The sequence below is a fragment of the Leucoraja erinacea genome, chromosome 4 (genome assembly GCF_028641065.1).
Source record: "Leucoraja erinacea ecotype New England chromosome 4, Leri_hhj_1, whole genome shotgun sequence".
NCBI classification, from domain to species: domain Eukaryota; kingdom Metazoa; phylum Chordata; class Chondrichthyes; order Rajiformes; family Rajidae; genus Leucoraja; species Leucoraja erinaceus.
Genome location: NC_073380.1, coordinates 3,912,792 through 3,926,651, shown reverse-complemented (window position 1 = coordinate 3,926,651; position 13,860 = coordinate 3,912,792). Strand labels below are relative to the sequence as shown.

Genomic DNA, 13,860 nt, shown 5'->3' with positions numbered 1-13,860 from the left:
CACCTTCAAATCCATTTTCTATTCTAATGAATTCATCGCTTCTGTTGACATTTCTTCACATTTGCTTGTTTTCCTGTCAGTAATATCAGTTACAAAGTACTGAGAAGAAGGCTATGTTTCTAATATCAAATCAGTATCCAGATTTAAAGCTTCATTGTGTGGCTAACATTTTTGGCCCTTCGGCCCACAATGCCCTTCGGCGCCACAGGATGTCATGATGCCAAGACCTACTCTTACCTGCCTGCATATAATCCCATATCCTTTCATTCCTTGCATATCCATGTGTCTATCAAAAAATCTAAAATGTAATTGTACAACTTTGGCCACATTGTATATTCACAGGGGGACACACTGCTTGAGCTCTGGCCCAAGTGATTAACGGCAATAATTAGCTGGTTTGTAGGTGCGGATACTCCATGGAAGGTGTGAAGTGAGGTGAAGGCTGGAAAGATCTTGCATGGGATGCTTTACCCAAGCAAATTGTCAACTAAAATAAGTCAACTATTTTTTAGAAATAAAAGAAAACTATATTATTCAACTGCACTTCCATCCAATGTCTTCCTGCTCATATTCCATGTTCTTCCATGTTGGTTCACATCGTGGGAAAACCTGAAACTACTTTTGCAAGAGAACATGTTCAAGCACAGTCAGCAATCCCAGTCTGCTCTGGAACCATCACGGAAACATCCAACTTGTTAGAACTCGCTACAAATGCAAGAAACACAAAATGTTTGCTAGTTTGCTGCCAACAGGTTTGGATATAAAGTGTGATACATTATGGAAGCTTATAGCACTTGCAGAAACTGTCCGAGCCAGCATCCACTGTAGATGACTGTCAGATCTGTACATTTAATACAATTCCCTTGGTCTGTCTCTCACACTGTTTTTGTTTTTCAAATATCTATACATTTTCTTTTGAAAAGGTCTTTTGAACTTTGTTTAGTTGCAGCTCCTGAGGTACAGCCTTCAACATGCAATGCCCATGACTGGTGTACGGTTACTAAAAGTCTATCATCCACTAAATCTACTGCAGTAATTCACCCAGCTGCTCCAGAAGTACTTCCCAAACACACAACCTCAGCCACCAAGAAGGACAAGGGCAACGGCCATATGGAAACTTCACCACATGTGGAATCAACTCCAGGTCACTCACATAGAACATAGGGTTATAGAAACATTATAGAGCATAGATTATAGAACATAGGACAGTGCCGCACAGGAACAGGCATATCGGCCCACAATGTCTGTGTCAAACTTGATGCTAAATTAAAGTAATATCTTCTGCCACCATGTGATGCATATCCCCTGTATATTTATGTGCCTATCTAAAACCTTGTAAATGCCACTATTGTATCTTCTTCCATTACCAACCCCGGCGGCGTGTTCCAAGTACTCGTCACTCTGTAAAAAACTTTCCCTGCACATGTCCTTTAAACTTTGCCTCTCTTGCCTTGAAGTTATGCCCTCTGGTCTTTGACACCTCCACCCTGGCGAAAAAGATTATCACTGACAGCCTTATCTAAGCCTGTGATAATTTTATGAACTTCTATCAGGTCATAGAGTCATGCAGAACGGAAACATGCTCTTTGCCCCAGCTTGCCCATATCAACCAAGGTGCCCCAACTACACCAGCCCTACCTGCCCTCGTTTTCATTGTCCCATCCGGGACATATTGTCATTTCATTGTCCCATCCTGGACATATGACAATAAAACACTCTTGACTCTTGGCCCACATCTTTCTAAACCTTTCTTATCATGTGTCTGTCCAAATGGCTTATAAATGTTGTTATAGTTTCTGCCCAACTCCCTCCTCCAGCAGCTCATTCCATATACCCATCACCCTCTTCTGTGACTAGACTGCAAATAGTCTTGAAATATTTTTTGCCTTTCGTGACTGATCTCAGCTATTGGTGCAGCCTTTTACTTAAGGAAGATTTTATGCTTTCCCAAGCTCATGGTTGGAAGGGAAGTTATCCTTGGCCTAATTCTGGCAGCTTCTCGCTGCAAGATTGTCAGCAGCTGTGGAACCTGTATTGAAAAGGGAAAATTAGACGGCAAATGGCTTACTTTTACCTGTTTTTTTACATAAAATAACATGACAAGTGACAAACTGAGGTAAGCATAATTGACACAAAATTAGAAAAAGTGAATAGAAATCGAGTTGAAAAGATAACCTTTGAGATTAATTTAATTTGACGAGCCCAGGCGAAGAACTTGTGGTAGTGAGGTGAGGTGAGGAGAACGTGAAATATACAGGACACTGTCATGAGTGGAACAAAGGACTGGCTGTGTGAGTTACAGAGATCACAGGCTGAATAGGGAAATACTTTAGTCGGAATTTGAATGTGAAAAAACAAATTAGAGATAGTGATGGAAGAAAAGTGGTACATATCAGAATAAGTGGTGACTGGCCTAGAAAAGCCCCAATACATGGCAGCAATATAGTGCAGCATCAATGGCACAAGAAGGAGGAAGACCATCTCAATAAACATTTACATTTCTAGAACAGTTTTAACTTCAGAAAAAGACAGGCTTTTCATGGGAACATTATCAAATAAAATTCACCATTCATGCAAATCAAGTTAGGGGAGCAAAAGCTTGGTCAAGCAGGGCATTTAAGGAGAAGTTGAGTGTGTGGGGATGTCTCTCTAAAGTTTAATCCTTTAAGAGTTTAGAACAGGGCTACCAAGAAAGAGTGATTAAAGATAAACACAGAGTGCTGGAGTAACTCAGCGGGTCAGGCAGCATCTCTGGAGAAAATGGAAGGGTCAGGTCCCTTCTTCAGACTGTTTCTACTTCTTCACTCTGAAGGGTTCAAACCCGAAACGTCTCCCATCCTTTTTCTTCAGAGATGCTGCCTTGACCCGCTGAATTACTCAATCACTTTGTGTCTATCTTTAGTATACTGTAAATCAGCATCTGCAGTTCTTTGTTTCTACGGAGTGATTAAAATGGGGTTACTACCTGCCCGACATGGGAAGAGGTTTCAGACAATGAGTATTCAGGAGATCACAAAAAAAAGGGAAGATGAGGGATGTTTATCTGTGCACAGGTTTTATCCAATCTCCTTTGATGCTGGGGTTTTCCTCAGACTTGCCAATTTAAAAATTAAGCTCAATTTTTTATCACCTTCTCAAAAAAGTTCATTCACTGAACTGAAAAATGATCTTGAAAAGTTTAAGTAAATTACCTGCTCCATCCACATTGACAATTTGTGTTTGAATCTCATGGTTTCCAGTAGATATTTTTAGAGATCAACAGCGCCTGCTGGTTTTAGGGTGCAAAGATTACTTCATTTATTTGGCCTTCATAACGAAAGGATTTGAGTGCAAAAGCAAGTTAGTCCTACTGCAGTTGTACAGGGCCCTGGTGAGATCACACCTGGAGTATTGTGCACAATTTTTGTCTCCTAATTTGAGGAAGGACATTCTTGCTATTGAGTGGAGTGCAGCGTAGGTTCACCAGGTTAATTCCCGGGATGGCGGGACTGACATGATGAAAGAATGGAGCGGCTGGGCTTGTACTCAGAGGGAATGATGAGAAGGAATCTTATGAAAATACTAGACTAAGTGAGACCCGTTGCGTCCTTTGCACACAGGAGGCCTGGTTCCGCAATGCAATCCGCTCCCCCAATGCAATATTCCACCACTCACCCACAGTCCCCAACTGCGCAGGCGCAGCTCATTTCCCCAAACGAGGAAAAACTTTTTCACCCAGAGAGTTGTGAATCTGTGGAATTCTCTGCCACAGTAGGCCAATTCACTGGATGTTTTCAAGACAGAGTTAGATATAGCTCGTAGGGCTGTTTCAAGGGATATGGGGAGGCAGGAACAGATTACTGATTTTGGATGATCAGTCATGATCATATTGAATGGCGGTGCTGGCTCTATGGGCCGAATGGTTTACTCCTGTATCTATTTTCTATGTTTCCATATAAGAAATGTTTCAATGTCAGCATCCAAAACATCAAAAGTGACAACAAAAACAAAAATGAGAAGAGAGAGTGAGCGAGTGTGTGTGAGAGAGAGGGAGGGGGGGGGGGCGGAGCAAAAGAGAGAGGGGGAAGAGAGAGGGAAAGAGAAAGGAAGCACACAGAGAGTGTGAGAAAATAGACAGTGAGAGAGAGGGATGGAGAGTCAAAAAAGAGAGTTAGAGAGAGAAGGAGAGAAAGTGAGAAGGAGACAAAGTGGAAAGAGAGAGAGAGCGATTCCTATTTGTTCCATTGCCGGACAGGCCACTGGTCGCAGCTCACCAAACACAAGCAATAACACCGTGGGCAGCTCTGTCCAACGGCACGTCTACCTGTGTCACCCAATAACATGCACAGCGACGTGCAAATTTCACTGCCCAATCATGAACACTTCCAAACGCCTGGTCTCTAAAATAATATGTTTTTTTTATTAATTCACAGAATTATCACCCTCTATTTTTGTATAATTATTGGCTGGTATTCTGGGCAAACAATACATGAGCTGTACTCGCTAAGCACGAGGCACGTGTTCAAATGCCCCCTGATACCAGTCGTACCACCACCCAACCCACAGCCTAGGAGGTCCAGAGACCTGGAGAGGGCCAGGATCTCAGTCATCCAGATGGCTCTTACATCTCAGATGTCCAGATGCATTGGCAAGTCTCAGTGGTGGGGAATGAAGAGCAACTTAGCTAGGGAGACCCACCTCATTGACAGATGATCATTGGTAGCAAACTCAGTCCAGCAAACCCTACTGTGATCAAATAGATAAATCCCAGAGGTAGGTAACGTGGTCACAGATAGATGATGTGGCATACTGGCCTTCATTAGTCAGGGTACTGAATACAAACATAGGGAGGTTATTGCTTCATTTTTATATAGGGTTGGTGAGCCATCAGTTGGGGCACTCCACACTGTACTGGTCACCTATAAGAGGGATAGAGCTGTCAGCTGTGGTACTCCACACTGTACTGGTCACTACACTAAAAGAGGGATATGATCGTGCTGGAGAGGGTACAGAGTGGACTCACCAGAATGTTGCCTCGGATGGAGCAAATCAGTTATGACTTATGAAAGACAGGAGAAGCTACTCTCTGAAGCTGAGGAGATTGAGAGGGGACATGATTGTGGCGTATATCAATTTATGAGGGGTGTAGATAGGGAAGACTGCAGAAAACCTTTAACCATTTCAGAGGAAGTAAAATTAGTTTACAGAGATTTAGCGTAAAGGAAAGAGATATGGAAAGGATCTGTGGGGACTTTCTTCACTGAGATCCCAGTGAGTAGCTGGCATGCAATGCCTGAGAACATGGTTGAAACATGCAAGACAACATTTCAGAAGTGTTGAGGAAAGCACATGAATCACTTGGGCACAGAAGCAGTGGCCCGAGTACTGGCAGATGGGATGGGCATGTTCCCATGCGTTATAATTTCAGGACTCTTGTCTGTAACTACCTCCAATTACACCCGCAAAGGCTATTCTGCCCATTCTAGCCCTGTGTGTACAGGGGACATTTGGTCACGATACACTCACACAATATCAGATAATATCACATATTATATCCCTTTTGTAATAATCGCCAAAACAAAAGGAAAAAAATTATTGTCCAGAGGCACTGATCATATCTCTGTGACCCAAAGTTTTTTTGAATACTGAGGCCAATGGACTGTCCTTTCAAACCTGGTCCTACCTATCTGCGGTTCTTCCCGGGCATGGAACACAGAACAACCCCATCCACTCTGCTGCCTTTCTCCCCTACCCTGCCATAATCAGTCTGAAGATGGGTTCCAACCCAAAACGTCACCCATCCATGTTATCCCGAGATGCTGCCTGACCCGCTGAATTACTCCAACACTTTATATAATTTTTGGTAAAGCAGCATCTGCAGTTCGTTGTGTCTCCATAGTACAGTACAGCGCAGGAACAGGCCATTCGGCCCACAATATCAGTTCTGAACATGATGCCTAGTTAATGTGAGCAGTTCTGGGTCACATACCTGAGGGAGGATGTACTGGTATTAGATAGGGTCTTGAGGTTTACGAGAATGATTCCGGGGGTGATTATGTTAACGTATGCTGGCTGTGTTGGCTCGATGGGCCGAATGGCCTACTCCTGCACCTATTGTCTATTGTCTATTGTATGATGGGCACTGGGCCTGTACTCGCTGGAGTTTGTGGAGGGCCTCATTGAAACATACAGAATGGTAAAAGGCTGGACAAAGTGAATGTGGAGAGGATGTTTCCATTTGTGGGAGAGTCTAGGACCAGAGTGCACAGCCTTTGAATAAAAGGATGTTTCTTTCAAAAGGAGATGAGAAAGAATTTCTTTAGCCAGATGGTGGTGAATCTGTGGAATTCATTGCCACAGACGGCTGAGGTGATCGTCATTTGGTATTGATAAGGTGGAGATTGACAGATTCTTGATTTAGTGTGTCAAGAGTTATGGGGAAAAGGCAGGAGAACGGGGTTAAGAGGGAGAGACAGCTCAGCCATGATTGAATGGTGGAGCAGAGTAGATGGAACGAATGGCCTCAATCTGTTCCTGATTTATGAATTGATGAAAAACTGATCTTGTTTGCCTGCACGTGATCCATATCCCTCAATTTCCTCAATTTCCATGTGTCTGTCTAAAAGCCTTTTAAACACCTCTATCATATCTGCCTCACTCCCAGCAGCGGAATCGAGGCATTCAGCACTGTCTGTGAAAAAACTTGCCCTGCACATCACCTTTACACTTTGCCCCTCTCACCTTAAAGCTGAGCCCTCTAATCTTTGAAATACTTTAACATGGCTGAGCAAGAGACATGATAACAAATACTGAGAAAGACCTGGACTGTCAGAGGGGTTGACATCGTAAAGCTAGGGAAACCAGTCCTGACCAACGCCCTAAAATATTCTGTCTCCACATGGAAGAGAAACAGGGGAGTAATTCCCACCGTCTCGGTCAGCAAACATGACTGGAGGAGGAAGTATCGTTGTGTTCCAGTTTGTATGGTTTTGTGCTCCGTTGTTGTTTCCCACATTAAAATAATGATGACATTTCATGAATAATCGAGTGCAAAGACATTTTGAGACAGATTAGTGGCCCCACCATTGTATAAATGTATTTCTTTCTTCACTGTGCCCTGTGAGCATGAACATGAGGCACAAAGACATTTCAGCTATTGTCATCATCTCTCAACAACTCCTCTGTTTTGCTAACACATAAAAGCATATTTTGGTGGGTGTTTTCTTTTGCAAACTATGCTCAATCTTCACAAAGTCCTACATTTACTGACCTACATTAGTTCATGTTAAACACTGCTATGATTTTATAATCTTCAACTTTATTACCACAAGACTTGGATTCTATGAATCTTTTAATTCAAATTTTCCATTCCTTGACATATTATGCACAAAGACACACACAGATCGATTCCTCAATGGCAGCTGTTATCCCAACTGTCCTATTATAAACCTGCTGGCCTAACACTCAATATCATATCTGTCATATTGAAAGTGATGACAATTCACTACCTTTCCTCATTATCATGCAGGGTAAAGTTGTCTACAACCCATTGAGTGGGGACTCCTCCAGCCCCAAAACCTCACTAGGTCAGGGCAAAGGTCCTACTTGCTGATGGCATTTGAGTTTGGGAGTTCATTCCCAGGCTGTAGCTGTGGATGTAATTGCTGTGGAACACATGAAAAATCAACACGATGGTAGGGGTTAGGAGGGAGAGATAGACCACCCGTGATTGAATGGCAGAGTAGACTTGATGGGCTGAATGGCCTAATTCTGCTCCTATTCCTTATGACCTTATGTTTACCATCATTTCTGCCATGCTGGCGATTAAGATTCTGTTAATGTTTTATAATCGTGAACATCTGCTGAGGATTATTCCTGCGAATACCAGACACACACCATCATTTTGCTCTTCTGTTTACCCTCATCATTGAGTCTCTGGGGACCTGTGTTCACCGCCAGGTTCAAAGACATGCTCCACCCCACCCAGGAGAAGAATGAGGAGCCAGAGATGGATCTGGTGTCATTGCATATTAAAAGGCCACATGATGGGACAGCTGGTAGAGCTGCTGCCTCACAGCTCCAGAGACTTGGGTTCGATCCTGACCTTGGGTGCTGTTGTGTGTGGAATTTGTACATTCTCTGTGACCACATGCGTTTCCTCCGAGTGCTCTTGTTTGCGCCCACTTCCCAAAGATGTGCGGGTTTGTAGGTTAACTGGCCTCTGTAAATTACCGATAGTGTGTAGGGAGTGGATGTGAAAATGGAATAGCATAGAACTAGTGTGAACGGGTGATCGATGGTCGACATTGTGTCGGTGGGCCAAAGGGCCTGTTTCCATGCTGTATCTTTAAACTAAACTTCAACAACAGGCTGGATTATAGGTTTGCGGTTTAGAAACATAGAAAATAGGTGCAGGAGTAGGCCATTCGGCCCTTCGAGCCTGCACCGCCATTCAATATGATCATGGCTGATCATCCAACTCAGTGTCCTGTACCTGCCTTCTCTCCATACCCCCTGATCCTTTTAGCCACAAGGGCCACATCTAACTCCCTCTTAAATATAGCCAATGAACTGGCCTCAGCTGACCACTCTCTGTGTGATGAAGGGTTTAAATGAAGGGATACCTCATTCTGGTCAGCTTCAACAGGGTGGAGAAGTGAATGGGCTCACTTTCCAGAGGGCTTGCCCCAGAGGACATGGGCGAGTGTTACAGAGATATACAGAGATAGGCTGATGTACTTGGAGATACTCAGCACATCTCCCAGCCTCCTCCTCAGCTGTCAGGGGGTATATCAAACGTGAAGCAACCTAGAGAGAAAACACAAGGCACAGTCATTCATATATTGTATGGTTATAAGATTCTTTTAACATTACCTTTCTGAGATTTGCTCATTAAATTCTTTTGTGTAAATTGGTCTAGCCCTAAGCACTTTAATGAAATATAGTTTAGGTAAAGGACGGTGCTTTGGAAAGATGGTGCAAGAGTCTGAATTTTCTTTAATTGTGTTTCAAAGCACAATGAGATCATCATTTGATTCAATGGATGTGCAGGGAATGGAGGGATGTGCTTCACAAAGGATATTAGTTTATTTGGCATTATGTTCGGCACAGACATTTTGGGCCAAAGGGCCGGTTCCTAATCTGTACTGTTCCATGTTTCAGGGTAAAAAGTTAACTGGTAGATGACTATAAAGTGGTCATGGCCTGCAGGCTTTACCAAGTTATTCATATTGTCCCTTTATCCAAGTCAACATCATCCCTTCCTGCTGTAGTTCTATCCAGGGTGGAACCAGGGTGGATAGGAAGGATAAGCTGCTGTCCTGGACATCAAATGTCTGTCAGAACTTCTTGCAGATGTTGACAATGAAATAGTTGAATGCATCTGGCCCGTTGACTATACTACAACAAGCACAGACTTACATTTTTTAAACTTTCCTTCCATTTAAAGATCAAATATTTGTTTTAGACATACCGTATAACGTCAGCCCCTCAACTGATGTGCAATGTTTCACGAGAAAACGCAGCTATACTTGTTATTTCCTCCTTTGCATTGTTACTGTATCGACACCGTTGAGTAACCCTGATATTGGAAAATAGTCTGCAAAGGCCATCACGGTTTGCAGTGACTTTGCCGGCTTTATTGTCTCCAGTCCTGGTGGAAGATACAGTTTTGTACATCTGCTTTTCTTGTGTCATAATGGTCAACGTGGCAACATGGTCATGGGTTAGGTGAAAGTGACAGACTTGGCTTGGTCTTTAGTTGTTGTTCCTCTCAGCTCAATGCTACATCTCTGCTGGTGAGATGAGGACAAGCACAGTCCCTAGATGTGTTGTGACTGTACAGGCTTAAACCTCTCCTGGTTGTGAAGGTTCTCGGATAGACAATTTTGTGGATGGATCAGGCAGTACAGTTTAATCAGTGCACTTCTATGCAAAGATTGAACTGAAAACTTGTTTGGAGTGAACACTCTGGTTCGGCTGAAAACTCCATATGAACACAGAAGCTGATGGTGGAAGTATCACCCTGGTGCCTTGTCTAAAGTCAGAATCCTACAGACTGCGGCTCAGACCATTGCTTGGGGCAGAGAATCCTTTGTAATATAAGGAAGTGAGCAGGTGCAGGCCAAGGAGATGAGTTTACCTTGGCATCGTGTTTGGGTCAGACACACCTTGTGAACCACGGGGCCTGTTACGGTTCTGCGGTGTGTTCTGCGGTGTGTCATGGTACACCAGTCATTGAAAGTAGGCATGCAGGTGCAGCAGGCAGTAAAGAAAGCAAATGGTATGTTAGCTTTCATTGCAAAAGGATTTTAGTATAGGAGCAGGGAGGTTCTACTGCAGTTGTACAGGGTCTTGGTGAGACCACACCTGGAGTATTGCGTACAGTTTTGGTCTCCAAATCTGAGGAAGGACATTATTGCCTTAGAGGGAGTGCAGAGACGGTTCACCAGACTGATTCCTGGGATGTCAGGACTGTCTTATGAAGAAAGACTGGATAGACTTGGTTTATACTCTAGAATTTAGGAGATTGAGAGGGGATCTTATAGAAACTTACAACATTCTTAAGGGGTTGGACAGGCTAGATGCAGGAAGATTGTTCCCGATGTTGGGGAAGCCCAAGACAAGGGGTCACAGCTTAAGGATAAGGTGGGAAATCCTTTAGAACCGAGATGAGGAGAACTTTTTTCACAAAGAGAGTGGTGAATCTCTGGAACTCTCTGCCACAGAGGATAGTTGAGGCCAGTTCATTGGCTATATTTAAGAGGGAGTTAGATGTGGCCCTTGTGGCTAAGGGGATCAGGGGGTATGGAGAGAAGGCAGGTACGGGATACTGAGTTGGATGATCAGCCAGATCATATTGAATGGCGGTGCAGGCTCGAAGGGCCGAATGGCCTACTCCTGCACCTAATTTCTATGTTTCTATGTATTTCTTTCCCAAACCCTTTTCAACGCTCTGTCCCATTGTAACAAACAATGGAGCTCTGGGTTTATGAAGAACAGGACCTTTCTGAGGAAGCAGCCCAAACTGTTCAAGGTAGTGGTCGTCTATATACCAGCCCATCTTGGGTACTTGGAGAGAGCTGGTCAAAATGTTTCCAACCATGTTCATGAAAAGTAGAATCCTGTGCGGAGTATCAAATGCTCCCAATGGTCTACAGATACTGCTTCAGGTGGGATGCCTCACAGTTTGACCTTGACCATTCATCACCCCAGTAATGTTCTCAGCTCCACATTATAAGCAGGAATGTACAGCTGGCTGTTAAGAGGATTTAGCTCTTTTTTGTGCTATCAAGTTAGACTACATAAAGCGGTGACAAAAGATAAACATTAATGAACTAATGTTAAATAACAAAGGTTTGTAAAGATGCCTGACGTGCCAGAGTTGTTGTAATTGAGTGATGTGAAGTGCAGTGAACATGGGCGACATCCCTGCCTCTGCCTCTGGGCAATCAGGCTGTGTTCAGCCCTGTGTAAGAAGCAACTGCAGATGCTGATTTAAATCGAAGATAGGCACAAAAAGCTGGAGCAACTCAGCGGGACAGGCAGCATCTCTGGAGAGAAGGAATGGGTGACGGTTCGGGTCTGAAGAAAGGTCTCGACCCAAAACATCACCCATTCTTTCTCTCCAGAGATGCTGCCTGTCCTGCTGAGTTACTCCAGCATTTTGTGTCTACCCTGTGTTCAACCCTGTGTCTATTTGATCCTAAGGTGACCACGGAGATTTGACATGTCGAAGAGGATTCTCCTAAACTTCTACAGGTGCACAGTAGAGAACATTCTGACTGGTTGCATCGTGGCCTGGTTTGGCAACTTGAACGTCCAGGAGCGAAAAAGACTACAAACAGACCACTGCCCAGTCCATCGCCGGCTTTGACCTCCCCACCGTCGAAGGGATCTATCGTAGTTGCTGCCTCAAAAAGGTAGCCAAAATCATCAAGAACCCACACCACCCTGGCCACACACTCAACTCACCACTGCCATCAGGAAGAAGGTACAGGAGCCCGAAGACTGTAACTACAAGGTTCAGGAACAACTTCTTCCCCACAGCCATCAGGCTATTAAACACAACAGCGAATAAGCTATGAGCTCTGAACTGCAAAAGACTATTATTATTTGTTATTTGCACTATATTTGTTATTTATTGATCTTTTTCTTTTTTTCCCGTTATATACGATGTTTACATATTCACATATTCTGTTGTGCTGCAGCAAGTAAGAATTTCATGGTTCTGTCTGGGACATATGACAATAAAACACTCTTGAATCTTGACTCATCCTGCTAAGCACACCTTAATGTTAAAAGTCTCGCCCTTTTCTTAGCATCTCTCCACGGCCCTTCTCCATCTTACTCGTATTTCCCCTGAGCACTTGCTTGAACTTCTGTTCAGATAAATCTGTCCGAGCTTCAACTAATCAATGATAAAACCCCTTATGATACCTCGACGTGACCATTATAACGTTTGCTTGGCAGATGGGATTTAAACCTGTCATCAAAATAAATACTGCACTCGTAATCTAATAGGATGAAGGGATTTCAGAGCAGAATTCAAGCAGTTGGGCTCTGGGCAATGGTCAGCGTGGCCTCAACTCTTGCTCGAGTATATTTGGCCGTAGAGTGCTGAGCTTTTGGAATGTCAGGCAGGTGGGTCCTAGGTGCAGAATTTACGGTATGTGGAAGCAGGTGTGACCCTGATTGCACCAGAGCTGACAAAGGGAAAATAAACAGGTTTTAGATGAGTAGCGGTTAGGAAATATGTTACAAATAAAGTAGCAATGTTACAAAATTTTGAGATTTAAAAAATCAAGTCTGTAATTTATCCCATCAGATAAAGCATAAAAATAAGTTTAATTTGACACCTAATTCACTTTCATATCTCAAGTATTTAAAAGGTTATGGCCATTTTCATACTCGGAAATAAGCATCTTGTTCCCTAATGATTTTCTATGGACATAACAAAAAAGCTGTGATCGTGTGCAGTCAAAAGCCCATAACCTTCTTAAAAATTAAGAGAACTGAATGAAATTTTCAGTTATCGTAGATTGAACCATTCTGAAACAAATATAAAATAATCTTACTTGGATGACCTGAAATTAAAGCATATAATTAGGTAGTTACCCAAGTGTAGCTAATTTCAAACACCAATTACTAGATCTAAACATCTATCCATTTCTTAATAAATGATTAACATTTTTAAATAGCCTAAGTGTCCAAATAATATTCATAAATAATTCACAATAAAACATGATTTTTAAATCTCATTTACATTAATTTATAGGCCAAATGGAAGGAATTTAGTGTTCAATTGCTGTAAATTAAAGTCCATTTTAAATCAGCTTTCTAGTGGGATCCTGTGAACGCGCTGGTTTAGAACGTTCATAATGCGGTAGATTTGTGCCCCAAACGCCCAGAAAAATACTGCGGGATATAATGGGGCCAAAATGAGCTACTCGCAATATTAAACTTTGTATAAAAGGATCTTAAGAAGCCCTTTTTAATGTAAAAATAAACAGCCTACCTTCTGTTGTCTGCTTTATGCGACCCTGACAGCTGCCGGTGGTCGCGGGTTTAGAGATTGATTTTTAAACTACTATAACTATTATACAAGGCCTTTAAAACTAATAGCTTTTGCGACGGGGTCTTCCAGCGATTTTTCGTTAATAATTAACTAGGCTGAACATCTTCGATAGGAACAGCCTAGAGAAAGTCGTGTTTTAAACCCGCCCCCCTCTAAACGTCGCCAAAATCGCGCACACGGGCTGGGACAGATTTTCAGCGACGCTTCAGGTAGGCTTTGCAACATACCTAAATAAAGGTATGGGAAATAACAAGTTAGAAAGTAAGAATTCTGAAGACAGTATAAAGACAAAGAATGAATTATGG

At 42.9% G+C, this 13,860-nt stretch overlaps 1 long non-coding RNA gene across 1 annotated transcript in view; it reads right to left on the bottom strand.

Moving 5' to 3' along the window:
• The window catches only part of LOC129696104 (uncharacterized), a 34,521-nt gene that overhangs the window by 2,117 nt on the left and 18,544 nt on the right, over positions 1-13,860 (bottom strand). The window lies entirely within an intron of this gene.